This window comes from Eucyclogobius newberryi, unplaced genomic scaffold (genome assembly GCF_026437365.1).
Source record: "Eucyclogobius newberryi isolate DKJ021-1_F unplaced genomic scaffold, fEucNew1.0.hap1 SCAF_17, whole genome shotgun sequence".
NCBI lineage: Eukaryota > Metazoa > Chordata > Actinopteri > Gobiiformes > Gobiidae > Eucyclogobius > Eucyclogobius newberryi.
The window spans coordinates 28871289-28884529 of NW_027315801.1; positions in this window are offsets into that span (position 1 = coordinate 28871289).

The window sequence follows — 13241 nt, forward strand, 5'->3', positions numbered from 1 at the left end:
GAGGTTTAAGAAGCTCTCAATAAAATCCTTTTACATAGTTGGCTGATTTGATCCTGCAGTAAAATTGATAAGAAACATGAGATGGATTAGTTGACCTTTGGAAAACTGAGACTGATAATAAGATACCCAGAATAGAAGAGGAAATTATTTTCACTTTGCTGGGCTGCCTTCATTTTGTCTGCTAAAGTGGACATGTTGTTCCCTTGTCATTTACATTGTGATCAACATTATGATTACTCAATGAGGAGCATTCTGATTATCAAAATAAATCTTGATTAACTAGTCTCCCAAGTGAGCACATGGAGCCAGAATAACACACTTTACAGGCTTATTTATGATGTTTTTACGAAATCCTTGCAGTTTTTTATTTTTCTACACAATTACTAAAACCCAATGCAATGCAAAAAACACTCTGCTCACCACTGTGCTCAAAGGCTACATTGTGTTCACCAAAACTATGGGTTCTGCAATTACCACATTTGAATGACAGAGAAGTCAAACTGTACAATGCAAAGTGAATCAAAAGGTTACACATTAATATAAATGAAAACTTACATGTTTAAATGAGAAAATATCAATATCAATTTTGAAGCATGTTAGAGTGTACTCATTTTGTCAACCTGCATAAATGGTTGGACAGAGGTCATACGTTAAATGCCCTATTATCATCGCTCCACATCCATAAGCGTAAAGGATGGTCAATATATTGATACACAACTTTCATTCCTGGTTTGTTTTCAGTGTAGAGGATGTGCCATTTTAAACAAACACGAGAGTGAGAAGCCTCTCCTTGAACCGACACCTTAACGTGGTGGAGGGGTTTGAGTGCCTGAATGATCCCGGGAGCTATGTTGTCGGGGGCTTCATGCCCCTGGTAGGGTCTCCCAAGGCAAACAGGTCCTAGGTGACGGGTCAGACAAAGATCGGTTCAGAAGCCCCCTATGATGACAACACGAACAAGGCAGTTTACGTCGCCCGGATCGGCGTCACCGGGGCCCCATCCTGGAGCCAGGCCTGGGATGGGTGCTCCATGGCGAGCGCCTGGTGGCCGGGTCTTACCCCACGGGGCCCGGCCGGGCACAGCCCGAAAGAGCGACGTGGGGCCGCCCTCCCGTGGGCCCACCACCCGCAGGAGGAGCCATAAGGGGCCGGTGCAGAGAGATCTGGGCGGCAGTCGACGGCAGGGGCCTCGGCGACCAGATCTCCAGACACAGAGACTAACTCTGGGGACATGGAATGTCACCTCGCTGGGGGGGAAAGAGCCTGAGCTTGTGCGGGAGGTTGAGCGATACCGACTACATATAGTCGGCCTCACCTCCACGCACAGTTTGGGCTCTGGAACCCATCTCCTCGAGAGGGGCTGGACGCTCCACTTCTCTGGTGTTGCCCGCGGGGAGAGGCGGCGGGCTGGTGTGGGCTTGCTGATAGCCCCTCAGCTCAGCCGCCACGTGTTGGAGTTTACCCCGGTGAACGAGAGGGTCGCGTCCCTCCGCCTTCGGGTGGGGGACAGGTCTCTCACTGTTGTGGCGGCCTACGGGCCGAACAGCAGTGCAGAGTACCCGGCCTTCTTGGAGTCCTTGGGAGGGGTACTGGACAGTGCACCGACCGGGGACTCCGTTGTTCTACTGGGGGACTTCAACGCCCACGTGGGCAATGACAGTGACACCTGGAGAGGGGTGATCGGGAAGAACGGCTTCCCCGATCTGAACCCGAGCGGTGTTCAGTTATTGGACTTCTGTGCTAGCCACGGATTGTCCATAACGAACACCATGTTCAAGCACAAGGGTGTTCATCAGTGCACATGGCACCAGGACACCCTAGGCCGGAGGTCAATGATCGACTTTGTTGTCGTGTCATCAGACCTCCGGCCGCGTGTCTTGGACACTCGGGTGAAGAGAGGGGCAGAGTTGTCAACCGATCACCACCTGGTGGTGAGTTGGATCCGCTGGCGGAGGAGGAAGCCGGACAGACTTGGCAGACCCAAGCGCATTGTGAGGGTCTGTTGGGAACGTCTAGTGGAGCCCTCTGTCAGTAGGGTATTCAACTCGCACCTCCGGGAGAGCTTCTCCCATGTCCCGGGGGAGGCTGGGGACATTGAGTCCGAGTGGACCATGTTCTCCGCCACCATTGTTGATGCGGCTGCTCGGAGCTGTGGTCGCAAGGTCTCCGGTGCCTGTCGTGGCGGCAACCCCCGAACCCGGTGGTGGACACCGGAAGTAAGGGATGCCGTCAGACTGAAGAAGGAGGCCTATCAGGCCACTCTGGCTTGTAGGTCTCCGGAGGTCATCGACGGGTATCGGCAGGCCAAGCGAGCCGCGGCTCGTGCTGTCGCAGAGGCAAAAACCCGGGCCTGGGAGGAGTTCGGGGAGGCCATGGAGGAGGACTATCGGTCGGCACCAAAGAAATTCTGGCAAACCGTCCGGCGCCTCAGGAGGGGGAAGCAGTGTCTCACCAACACCGTTTACGGTGCGGGTGGAGGCCTGCTGACCCCGACTGGGGATGTCGTCGGACGGTGGAAGGAATACTTTGAGGATCTCCTTAATCCCTCAGTCACGTCTTCCGAAGAGGAAGTAGAGACCGGGGACTCGGAGGCTGGCTCATCCATCACCCAAGCTGAAGTCACTGAGGTTGTTCGCAAACTCCTCGGTGGCAGGGCTCCGGGGGTGGATGAGATCCGCCCTGAGTACCTAAAGTATCTGGATGTTGTAGGACTGTCTTAGTTGACACGTCTCTGCAACATCGCGTGGCGTTCGGGGACCGTGCCTCTGGACTGGCAGACCAGGGTGGTGGTCCCTCTGTTCAAGAAGGGGGACCGGAGGGTGTGTTCCAACTACAGAGGGATCACACTCCTCAGCCTCCCAGGTAAGGTCTATTCCAAGGTACTGGAGAGGAGAATCCGACCGAGAGTCGAACCTCGGATTCAGGAGGAGCAGAGTGGTTTTCGTCCCGGTCGTGGAACACTGGACCAGCTCTATACCCTCCATTGGGTGCTCGAGGGTTCATGGGAGTTTGCCCAACCAGTCCACATGTGCTTTGTGGATCTGGAGAAGGCTTTCGACCGTGTCCCTCGGGGTGTCCTTTGGGGGGTGCTCCGGGAGTACGGGGTCCGGGGCCCTTTGCTCAGGGCTGTCCGGTCCCTGTATGACCGCAGCAGGAGCTGTGTTCGCATTGCCGGCAGTAAGTCAGACCTGTTCCCAGTGCATGTTGGACTCCGCCAGGGCTGCCCTTTGTCACCGGTTCTGTTCATAATTTTTATGGACAGAATTTCTAGGCCCAGTCGGGGGTCGGAGGGTGTCCGGTTTGGGGACCACAGGATCTCATCTCTGCTGCGATGTTGTCCTGATGGCCGGACCTGCAACATGCACTGGGACGGTTTGCAGCCGAGTGTGAAGCGGCTGGGATGAGAATCAGCACCTCCAAATCCGAGGCCATGGTTCTCGACCGGAAAAAGGTGGCTTGCCCTCTCCAGGTGGGTGGGGTGTCCTTGCCCCAAGTGGAGGAGTTCAAGTATCTCGGGGTCTTGTTCACGAGTGAGGGAAGGATGGAGCGTGAGATCGACAGGCGGATCGGTGCAGCGGCTGCAGTGATGCAGTCGCTGCATCGGACCGTTGTGGTGAAGAGGGAGCTGAGCCGAAAGGCAAAGCTCTCGATTTACCGGTCGGTCTACGTTCCTGCCCTCACCTATGGTCTTGAGCTTTGGGTAGTGACCGAAAGAACAAGATCGCGGATACAAGCGGTCGAAATGAGTTTCCTCCGCCGTGTGGCTGGGCGCTCCCTTAGAGATAAGGTGAGGAGCTCGGCCACACGGGGGGAGCTCGGAGTAGAGCCGCTGCTCCTCCACGTCGAGAGGAGCCAGCTGAGGTGGCTCGGGCATCTGTTCCGGATGCCTCCTGGGCGCCTCCCTCGGGAGGTGTTTCAGGCATGTCCCACCGGGAAGAGGCCCCGGGGAAGACCCAGGACACGCTGGAGAGACTATGTCTCTCGGCTGGCCTGGGAACGCCTCGGGATCCCCCCGGAGGAGTTAGAGGAAGTGTCTGGGGAGAAGGAAGTCTGGGAGTCCCTGCTCAGACTGCTGCCCCCGCGACCCGGCCCCGGATAAAGCGGCAGAAGATGGATGGATGGATGGACGAGAGTGAGAAGAAGAGAAATGTTAATGTTAAGTTAAATAAACATCTTCCCAGGTTAACAATTATAATTAGTTTTTTTTTCAAAAGTGAAACATTAATTTGTGAATTTAAGTTAACCACTCATTACTACCGTATACATTTTGAAATACTGTAATGATTTCTGCAGCTATCAATCAAATTGTTGAATTAAAATCAAAATTGGCCAAACCACAATAAAGTAAAGATGCAATTTGATGCAGCCACTTCATAATTTTTTTTTTTTTTTTATAAATAAATCCACATAATATTTTAACCCAAACCTACAAAATATCCAAAACAATAGGCCTGTCTCATCTCAAACCTCAGTGAATCAAACCCTGTGAAACAAAAGCTCACTGATCTGCGCTTCTTTCACCACATCAATCCTCCTGCTCCTCTGTTCCAGCCAAAACCTTTATCCCTTTGTTCATTATCCTGTTCAAAAATGACAAACAATTAAAAAAGAAAAAATCCCAACTCACACATCGAGACACTCAACTAAATAATGAAAAGACCCGAGAGATTTCACACTGGCACAGCACAAAAGCTGCTTGGTGACATTGACTTGACTTTCCAAAAGCCTGTTCATTTACTCAAGCACCGCTCCCTTTTCAGTGTCATGTCTGCCTTGGCACACAGCATATTCAAATGTATTGCTTCAGTCCAAAAAATACATATTCACCAAGCACTACACCTTGATTATTAATAAACACAATGTGGATGTAATGAATGTATCTCATGTTTTCTTGACCTGCTTGCTCTTTTTCTGCTTTTGAGATAATTAGCCATCTCTTCTGCATGTCTTTGTTTATCCGAAGGAAAAAACCAAGGCTAAAGGATAAATGTGATGCATGCAAATCGAGGCCCAAGCCATTGTGGATTCCAGACAGTTTGTATGGCATTATGCAAGGGTGTGTGAGTGTGCGTTTGTGCTCGAGATGGCTTTGTGTTGTCAGTAGTCAGAGTCCCAGGTGTGTTTATATAGTTGCACTAATGGTCCCCACAGTCACAGCTAAGTGAGCAGCCCTGCATAAGCCCTCTCATAAAAGCAATAAGAGCGCTACAATAAGGGCACACACAGGTTGCATCAGAATACTGGATGTGGAATGTCAAATGACTGTGTCTGTAAAGTAGGCCGGCCCTGTAGGTCAAATCAACAATGATTTTTGAAACGCAATAGCAAATGTGAGACCAACAAGATACACAGAGGGAAGAATAAAAAAAACGCTTTTTAGATGCTTTGCTGAGTAATTGGCTCTGTGTATGACGGCGCCTGGAGAGCTCAAAGTTATCGTCACGACATCCGCTTCTGTTATTATCTCTGAGGAGGTTTTTGCCAAGTTCCGCAAAAATCTATAAATGGATAATCACTGACAAATTGTTAAAGACTCAATACTTCACTGGAGGACACTTAATATAATATAATAATGTATTCAATTAATTATGCAACAAATCATATAAAAACAATCATCTGTGGTTTACATTTAAATTATCTGGTTATTTTACATGTTAATAAAAGTTAGCATTAGCTTTGAGACTCAAACTTCTGCCTTTATAAACACAGAAGTGTCCTTGTAGTCAATTTTGAACATTTCATTATCCATCCATATTCATTCTCTATACTATAGAAAATGAATCATGCTATACAGTCTATCGCATGATTCTTGGATATTTATTTAACTACAAAAACTAACTAGAGAAGATTTGGTAAGAGCAGAAGTAGTGATGATGGTCAGGTTGTTGGCCCAGGTTAGCAGCTACATTTGTTTCATTCAGACCCAGTGTCTCGCCATCACTGAATGTGTAGAATGAATTAATTCAAGTTCACCTCAGCACTTTGATAAGCTAGTATTTCATCTATTAGCGCTCCCTTTCTGGCTATTTCGTCATAATCCCACAAAGATAATTATGCAGGTATAAATGATTCTAAATTCCCTATAGTGCTATACTATTTCTGCAAACAAATATCTTTCCACCTTGTCCACCCTTGGATGTCCTGTTGAATGCAAAACCTATATGAGTGTTCAACAGATCAATAAAGCATAAAACTGAGATTTCATTATCATGCACTAATTATTGTAAATAACGAAACATTATATAGACTTAAATTCTGTTTCGTATAACATAAGGCTCTACTCATAATTTAAACATTGACAGCCCATGGACATTTTCTCATCTGTTAATAACCCCATGTTTTGTGTAGCTTATCATTTACGTTCAGTGGCAGTTTTGGGCCTATATAATGAGGCATAAATGAGCACCGTCACATACTTTCTCCGATGTGAATATGCTGCCGGCTGTGTCATGTTTCTCTTAACAACAGTACTAGCAGCTCAGCGTGGCCCTTGCCATATGGTACCATTGATTACTGCCACAGCCCATTAGACACACGCACACACACACACACACACACACATACACACACACGCACGCACGCACACACACACACACACACACACACACACACACGTACACACACACACACACACACACAGGAGGCCGGCTGCAGCTGTACTCTGCTTTACTGTGAAGTTGATGTGTAATTTCAGTCATCATTCACTCCTCAAACATGTGCTATTGTCATCATCGTCATTTCCGCCTGTCAGTACCCCCCTCCCATGATTCACGGCGGCATTAGCAAGTCCATGTTCTGTCTAAGAAGTTTATAAAAAGGGGAAATAACAGATACTTTCACATTGATTGATAGCACTTTTCTTTTACAAGTACAATTACTTCAATAAACACATGACATGAAAAATTGCATTATTATACCTTTATATTATGGTAGTATTAGGAGTAAAAGCACTGATTAAATAATTATCAAAGCTTCTGTTGTAAATGAGTTATTGTAAATGCAGTACAAAACCAGACAAAACCAGCCCACCATGCACTGTCTACATCTATTGATCACAAAGGGCAAAGAAAGAGCTGTGTGTGTTGCAATATGACGCTTTGGGATGAGAGCTGATTGACTGACTGTTTGTGGTCGAGCCCTGCTTCACATACAAGACTAAAAAAAACTGTGCACGTGGAAAATTCATGCATGTGAATACTAGAGATTGTGAGTGCTAAGAGCAAGACAAATTGAACTACCCACTTCCTCTTTTCACAGTTTGAAAATCCAATTTGAGCCATTTTAGCGTGAATCCACCAGAGAAGTCTGTCTGTGCCATTCCTATGCCTCTATAAATAAGCAGGGTTAACGGATAAGGACATTCAGTACAAAATGCAAACACCCAAACCGCTGCCTGGTGGGCTTTCCTCTGTAGTGTACCCTCTATCATCATACTAATATTTATGAGCAGACAGGTAGTTCTGCAGATGTGCTGGTGCGACGGAGGCTGACCACAAACATGTCACGCTCAGGTACCTGTTCTCTATACGAGCCCTGTGCGAGTGTATAGCCCTGCTCCAGTCCACCACCTGCTCGCTCATGGTGATTTAGAGGCACACTAACAGATGGGGCCGTGTCTGCTCTCTGCCACATTGTTATAAACTATTGTGTTCTGAAAACATATGCATGCAAATATGTTTTTACAGTTAATATGCACAATTTTCAAGCGAGGACTGGGAATATTTCCAAATAGATACATATATTACAAAGAACAGTAAAAGGTTATAGATCTGGATAGATAGGGCCAAAACATGTGTTCTAGGATCAATGGGCAAAATGGAATAGACAGTTTATCCCTAAAGTATAGAAAAAAAAACGAATTGTAAGTTAATTGTTTACATTTATGCCTTTATTGGATTATGGCGATGCCCTATACATAACATTTTAACTGTCTAAAACCATTGGATACTGTGTATCACTGTGCTCTGAGATGCACAATCACTGTGAATGCTATGCCAAGGGTGGGTGGCCTTCTTAGGGTGCCAGGAGGTTCACACATTGGATGCTTTAGTGTATAAATTAATATGCGGTTGTGCACCTTCCTACTTGTGTGCCCTGTTGCAGTGAGCGAAGGGTCATTCTAATAATAAAAATCAAATTGTATGTATCTAAGTATAGCAGCTTTAGCACTGTCCTTCATACTTTTCCGATAAACATTATTTCACTTTTTTGTTCACCTGTAGCCTGTTCATTGCTGTTCACGTGTATTTAGGCCCGAGCGCCAAAAGCTGGCGAGAGGCCTATTAATCTCGTAAGGCCGTGCGAAGCACTGCGAAAGTGCGCACATAGTGCGCACGAAATCGAGCGCAAAGCGCTCGCCCACTTCCAAACACTCACTAACGCATTCCTTCACTCACGCACGCCCCGTGCATACTAATTAGTAGTAGGAAAATGGAACATCACTGTTGTAAACGGGCGAAGCCCGTGCAAAAGTGCGCACTAAACGAGCACTTTACATTGGGATGACGATCGCGAAGTGCGAAGCGGTCGTCATCCCCATATAAAGCACTCATTTGCGCTAAGTAGCTCACGAATACATTCCCCATCTCTTGCATGTTCCATGCATATAAGCATGTAATGCAAAAATTGAACATTATTACTGTATAGAGGGCCAAAAACACAAAGTGGGCGGAGCCCACTCAAAATTAACGAAAGTACCCGTCAGTGACCAGGGACCCACACCATGAGGTAGGAAAGCGCGAGCGCTTTCCGAAAATGTATAGTTTATGATATTTGAAAAATCTGAAACATTGTTTTCGCATCGGAATATTATTCTTTCTTTCTTTCTTTCTTCTTTCTTCTTTCTTCTTTCTTCTTTCTTCTTTCTTCTTTCTTCTTTCTTCTTTCTTCTTTCTTCTTTCTTCTTTCTTCTTTCTTCTTTCTTCTTTCTTTCTTTCTTTCTTTCTTCTCGGGACCAACCCCCCTATTTTTCACCCAGTGAACATTGACGAAAAGTCACAAAAATTTGCACACCTCTAAAAATCGTGCCTCTCTACATTCTGGCTATTTCCATTTTCTAAAATTAAAAAAATTGGCGCGTCAGCGCCCCCAAATGTACCAAAAATGCATTGAGAGATGGGAAATGACCCAAAAAAAATCTGATCGTAGAATCATGAAATTTGGCGCAGAGGTAGATGGTGACAAGAGAAGTAAAAAATATTATCACGGCAACGCCGTCCGCCCAACCAAATGTCGGCCATATTGCTTAAAAAATGGCTAAACATGACTTCGGAGTTTTTCCAAACGTCGTACTTTTACGAACTCCTCCCAGGGCGTTGGCTCTAAAAAGCTGAAATTTTGTGAAAATGCTACTGAGGAGTGGGACATCAAAAGTTATTCAAATTACATTGATACCTATCACGGTCTCTGTGCGGCGAAGCCTCAAACTGTAGCAAGAATTTCAGAAATCTCCCAAATTTAACATTTCTGCCGTTTGCGCAGATAAAGTCCGAATTGCGTCAAGTTAGAATCAGTTGTTAAACTCTTTGCCCTAAACCTACTTGAAGTGAAATAAATTAATTTGGCGCCACAGCGCCCCCTACAGATTTTATATGGAGGTTAAATGTTTAGTTTTGCGAAATTATCTGAAATTTGACACAAAACTCAATTTTGGCCCCATCAAAAAAGTCAATGAGACCCATGTCATAATTGTTATGGCTTTGCCGTAACGATGACCGAAACCTCCCATGTTATTCCAATGGGGAAATCGCCAGAACATGTTTACACTTTAGACTTTCACAAACTCCTCCCCCTCAGGGCGTTAGCCCTATCAACGTGAAATTTGGTGAGACTCATCTTCAGGGGTGAACCGTCAAATGTTATCCACATTTTTATTCAAAGAGTCACGGTGTCTGTGCGGCAAAGCCGCACATTTTGCCAAGAATTCAAAATAAAATTGCTTTTTGATGGTAAAACAAAGGGGAGAAGATGTGACAGCGTCACAGATTCAGCAGTAGGCGTACTAAAAGGACAATTGGGGCGCGTTAGCGCCCCCTCCTCTTGCGGCGTGGCGGCGGCGTGGCGAGGGCCGATCATTGCCGCTTGCGGCTATATTTTTCGTTATTCTCCTCCCCTCAGGGAGTGGTGCTGTTTCAGACACTGCTTAATGCTCTCTACTCCAGATGAACGGCTCCACATCTGCCTGGATGAACTGTCCTGCTAGATGAGCCAGCAGTCTATCTGCAAACTGAAGCGTGTCAGCCTGTCCGTGGAAGTAGGATCTCTCCTTCACTGTGGGTCTCCTTGTTTTGTTGTTTTTCCTCGGTGAGAAGGAGGGTCCTAGGACGTTGCTGTAAGTATTTTTGTCACCCTTCTAGGCAACTGCGGTTTTGACTTCGAGTTTTGGGTCACAATAAACATCTCAAACACTAGATCTGTTTGAATAACAACAACTGCTATATTTGGCTTTACCAACATTACTCAGGAAAACTGGAAAACCAATATTAAACTAGGACTAGAAATAACCAACCAGGTCTAAAAAATGTGATGATGAGTCACATGCCGGATCAAAACATTTGAAGGGCCTTCGTCCAATCTGTAACTCAGGTCCTCACCTGAGTTACAGGGTATTGCTATCTTAAACCCTGCAAAAAAACTGTAGCAATACTATTCCTTTACAGACCAGAAAGCATTTTTATCTTTGAGAAAAAAACAACATACATGCAAACTACATACAGCTTTCAAAAAGGGCATATTATGTGGCAATTTTCAGACCATGATTTTTGAATGAATACTTATGTTTTCATAAAAACTGCTTTTTAACATTTGACTTCGGCTTGCTATGCTCTACTCCCGAGTGGTCATGTGTATGTAAGCCAGCGCTCCTCGTGCACGCTCGCAAATAGGAATTAAAAAATTGAATTCGAAGCCATTGCTGCCCCGGGGTTTGGCTGTACCGCCCAGTCGCTCTAGATCATTGAGCCAGAATCTTGGCCAGGAGAACCCAGCTGGGGGATTAGCCTAAATGTTTTGAGTTGATAGTGTGAAACCAGTGTACCAAAAGCTATCCTGCCCTATTGTGACCTTATTCCGCCCGTAGTTCTGTCTTAAGGCCGGTGTATGCTTCTCCGTCAGCCTCATAGTCACGTGCTCTCGGGCTCAGGCAAACCTGAAACATTCGAGCATCTGTGGAGCTAATCAGACTCCAGGTGCGTTGTGGGAATTAAACAGTTTTAAGTTACATTTATATATTCGATGGCACAATAAACTATCACTTAAGGCTTGTATGCAAATATTTCTGTGCCAAAACTCAGCAGTTCCATATAATCTGTGTGGATCAACCAATCACAGCCCTTGTAGTCTACGGCACCGCAAAGTGACTTAGAAGTGGTCCTAGGAGCCCGAACACGACACCTACGTGGCAAGAGACACAAGCTTTCTGTTTCTGCGTAGAGTTGAAGGAGAAGCATACATCAGCCTTTGAGGTTCATGTGGTTGTATGAGTCCGCTGATGTTGTGATGAAGAGCTGTCGTACAGACTTGATCAATGAATTCAAGATTGTCAGTAAAGTGAAACAGGGTCTTTCATGTGTTTGCAGCGCCTCAACGCACCGCCACAAGTTTTAAAAATTATACCCCTGGAGTTTGGTGTGGACTGTCTCGCTGAAGTCTATTGTACGTGTTTAGAGTAGATGGGGAAACGGTAGCTCCCAGAAGAAACCCACACAAACACATGCTAACTCTGTTCAGAAAGGCCAAACTTTCTTTGTGTGACATGTGAGGGCTGCTATTATGAACATTAATGCAGACTGAATAATAATATTATGAATAATAAATACATTCTAATAATCTAAACTACTGTAATGTTGCCTTTCAAGAATCGCAAGGTCCTTACAAGTTAAAGTTAAAATGCAGACAATCCGGCTGTGCTGGGGCAGGGGCAAGTAAAAAAAAACAAAAACAAGGTAAGATGAAGTTGTAATGTTTATTAAACAGGTATACAAAAGGTAAGTTAACAAATACATAAGAAATTAAAAAACAAAACAAAACAACAAGTTAAGTGTCTCTAAAACGCACGAGTCACAGGCCAAACCTAAGGCCCATAAACCGAATCGAAGTGACAACTTAAAAAACAGACACATAACACTAATAACAAGTCAGTCAGGCTCTGCATCCACAGTCCTGGCGCCAAGACACACAAACGGATGGCATACTGTCCACCAAGGCCAGCAGCCTTGAACAGCTCCAACAAGTGTCTTTAAATACAGGGAGGGGCTGCAGGTGGACACTCCCCCAGAGGAAACAGGAACACCTAACCCTAGCCATCGTGGGAAGGGAAAAATGCAATACACAGATTTGCAAACACAGACAAAGATAAAAAGAAGTTCACCTAAAAGCCCAAAGTTGTATTTATGGATCCTATGAGTCAGTGTTTGTTTGATATACTGACAATGTCCCAAGATTATGAATGAACAAATGTTTAGGCATAGTTCTTTTACAATGATTGAATAGAGTACAAGAATTGTTGTGAGTGTTTTAAAAGAAAGATTCTCAATGTGCTTTACCGCTCTCATTTCTCCCCATGTAACTGATCATTGTCCATAGATCAACGTCTGGAAACTCTATTGCAATGGAGTGGTATGTCACAGATATTATTGTGGCTAAATGTGTAGTTTACTTTGTGCATTCAATCTGGTGGCATGATTAAATTTCTGCAGTAATGTCTCCCGCTACCATCCATCATCTTTTACTTGAATAATTTATCCTGGTTAAATGAGAATGCATGTTTCGACTGTGCATTAAACATGAGCAGTAATTTGAACAGGAAATGGAAAGGTATGTAGTGACAGGCAAATGTACGACTAAATCAGTGCGCCAAAGCAGGTCTGAGAAATAGCTGTAAAAACACATGAAATATGCATGTCTCCAGTGATATTATTAGATCACAGATGTTCTATTCAGTCCACACAAAGGTAGAGCCTCCAGCCGGCGCCATCCAAACCAGTCCAAGTTAGTTAGACAATTGTCAGACCAAAGGAAACTAACAAAATATCAACTCTGAGCTTGACTGAAAATTAATTATAGATCCACTACTCTGGTCTGTTTGATCTAACCAGGGGTGGGAAACTTCTCAACATTTCTAGAAGTTGTGTTACTCCAAACAAGGGCTGACCAATATGTCTATGGACAGCATCATTCTAAGCTGATCCCTGTGATAACATGTGATATTGATAAGATAAGATAAGATATTCCTTTATTGTCCC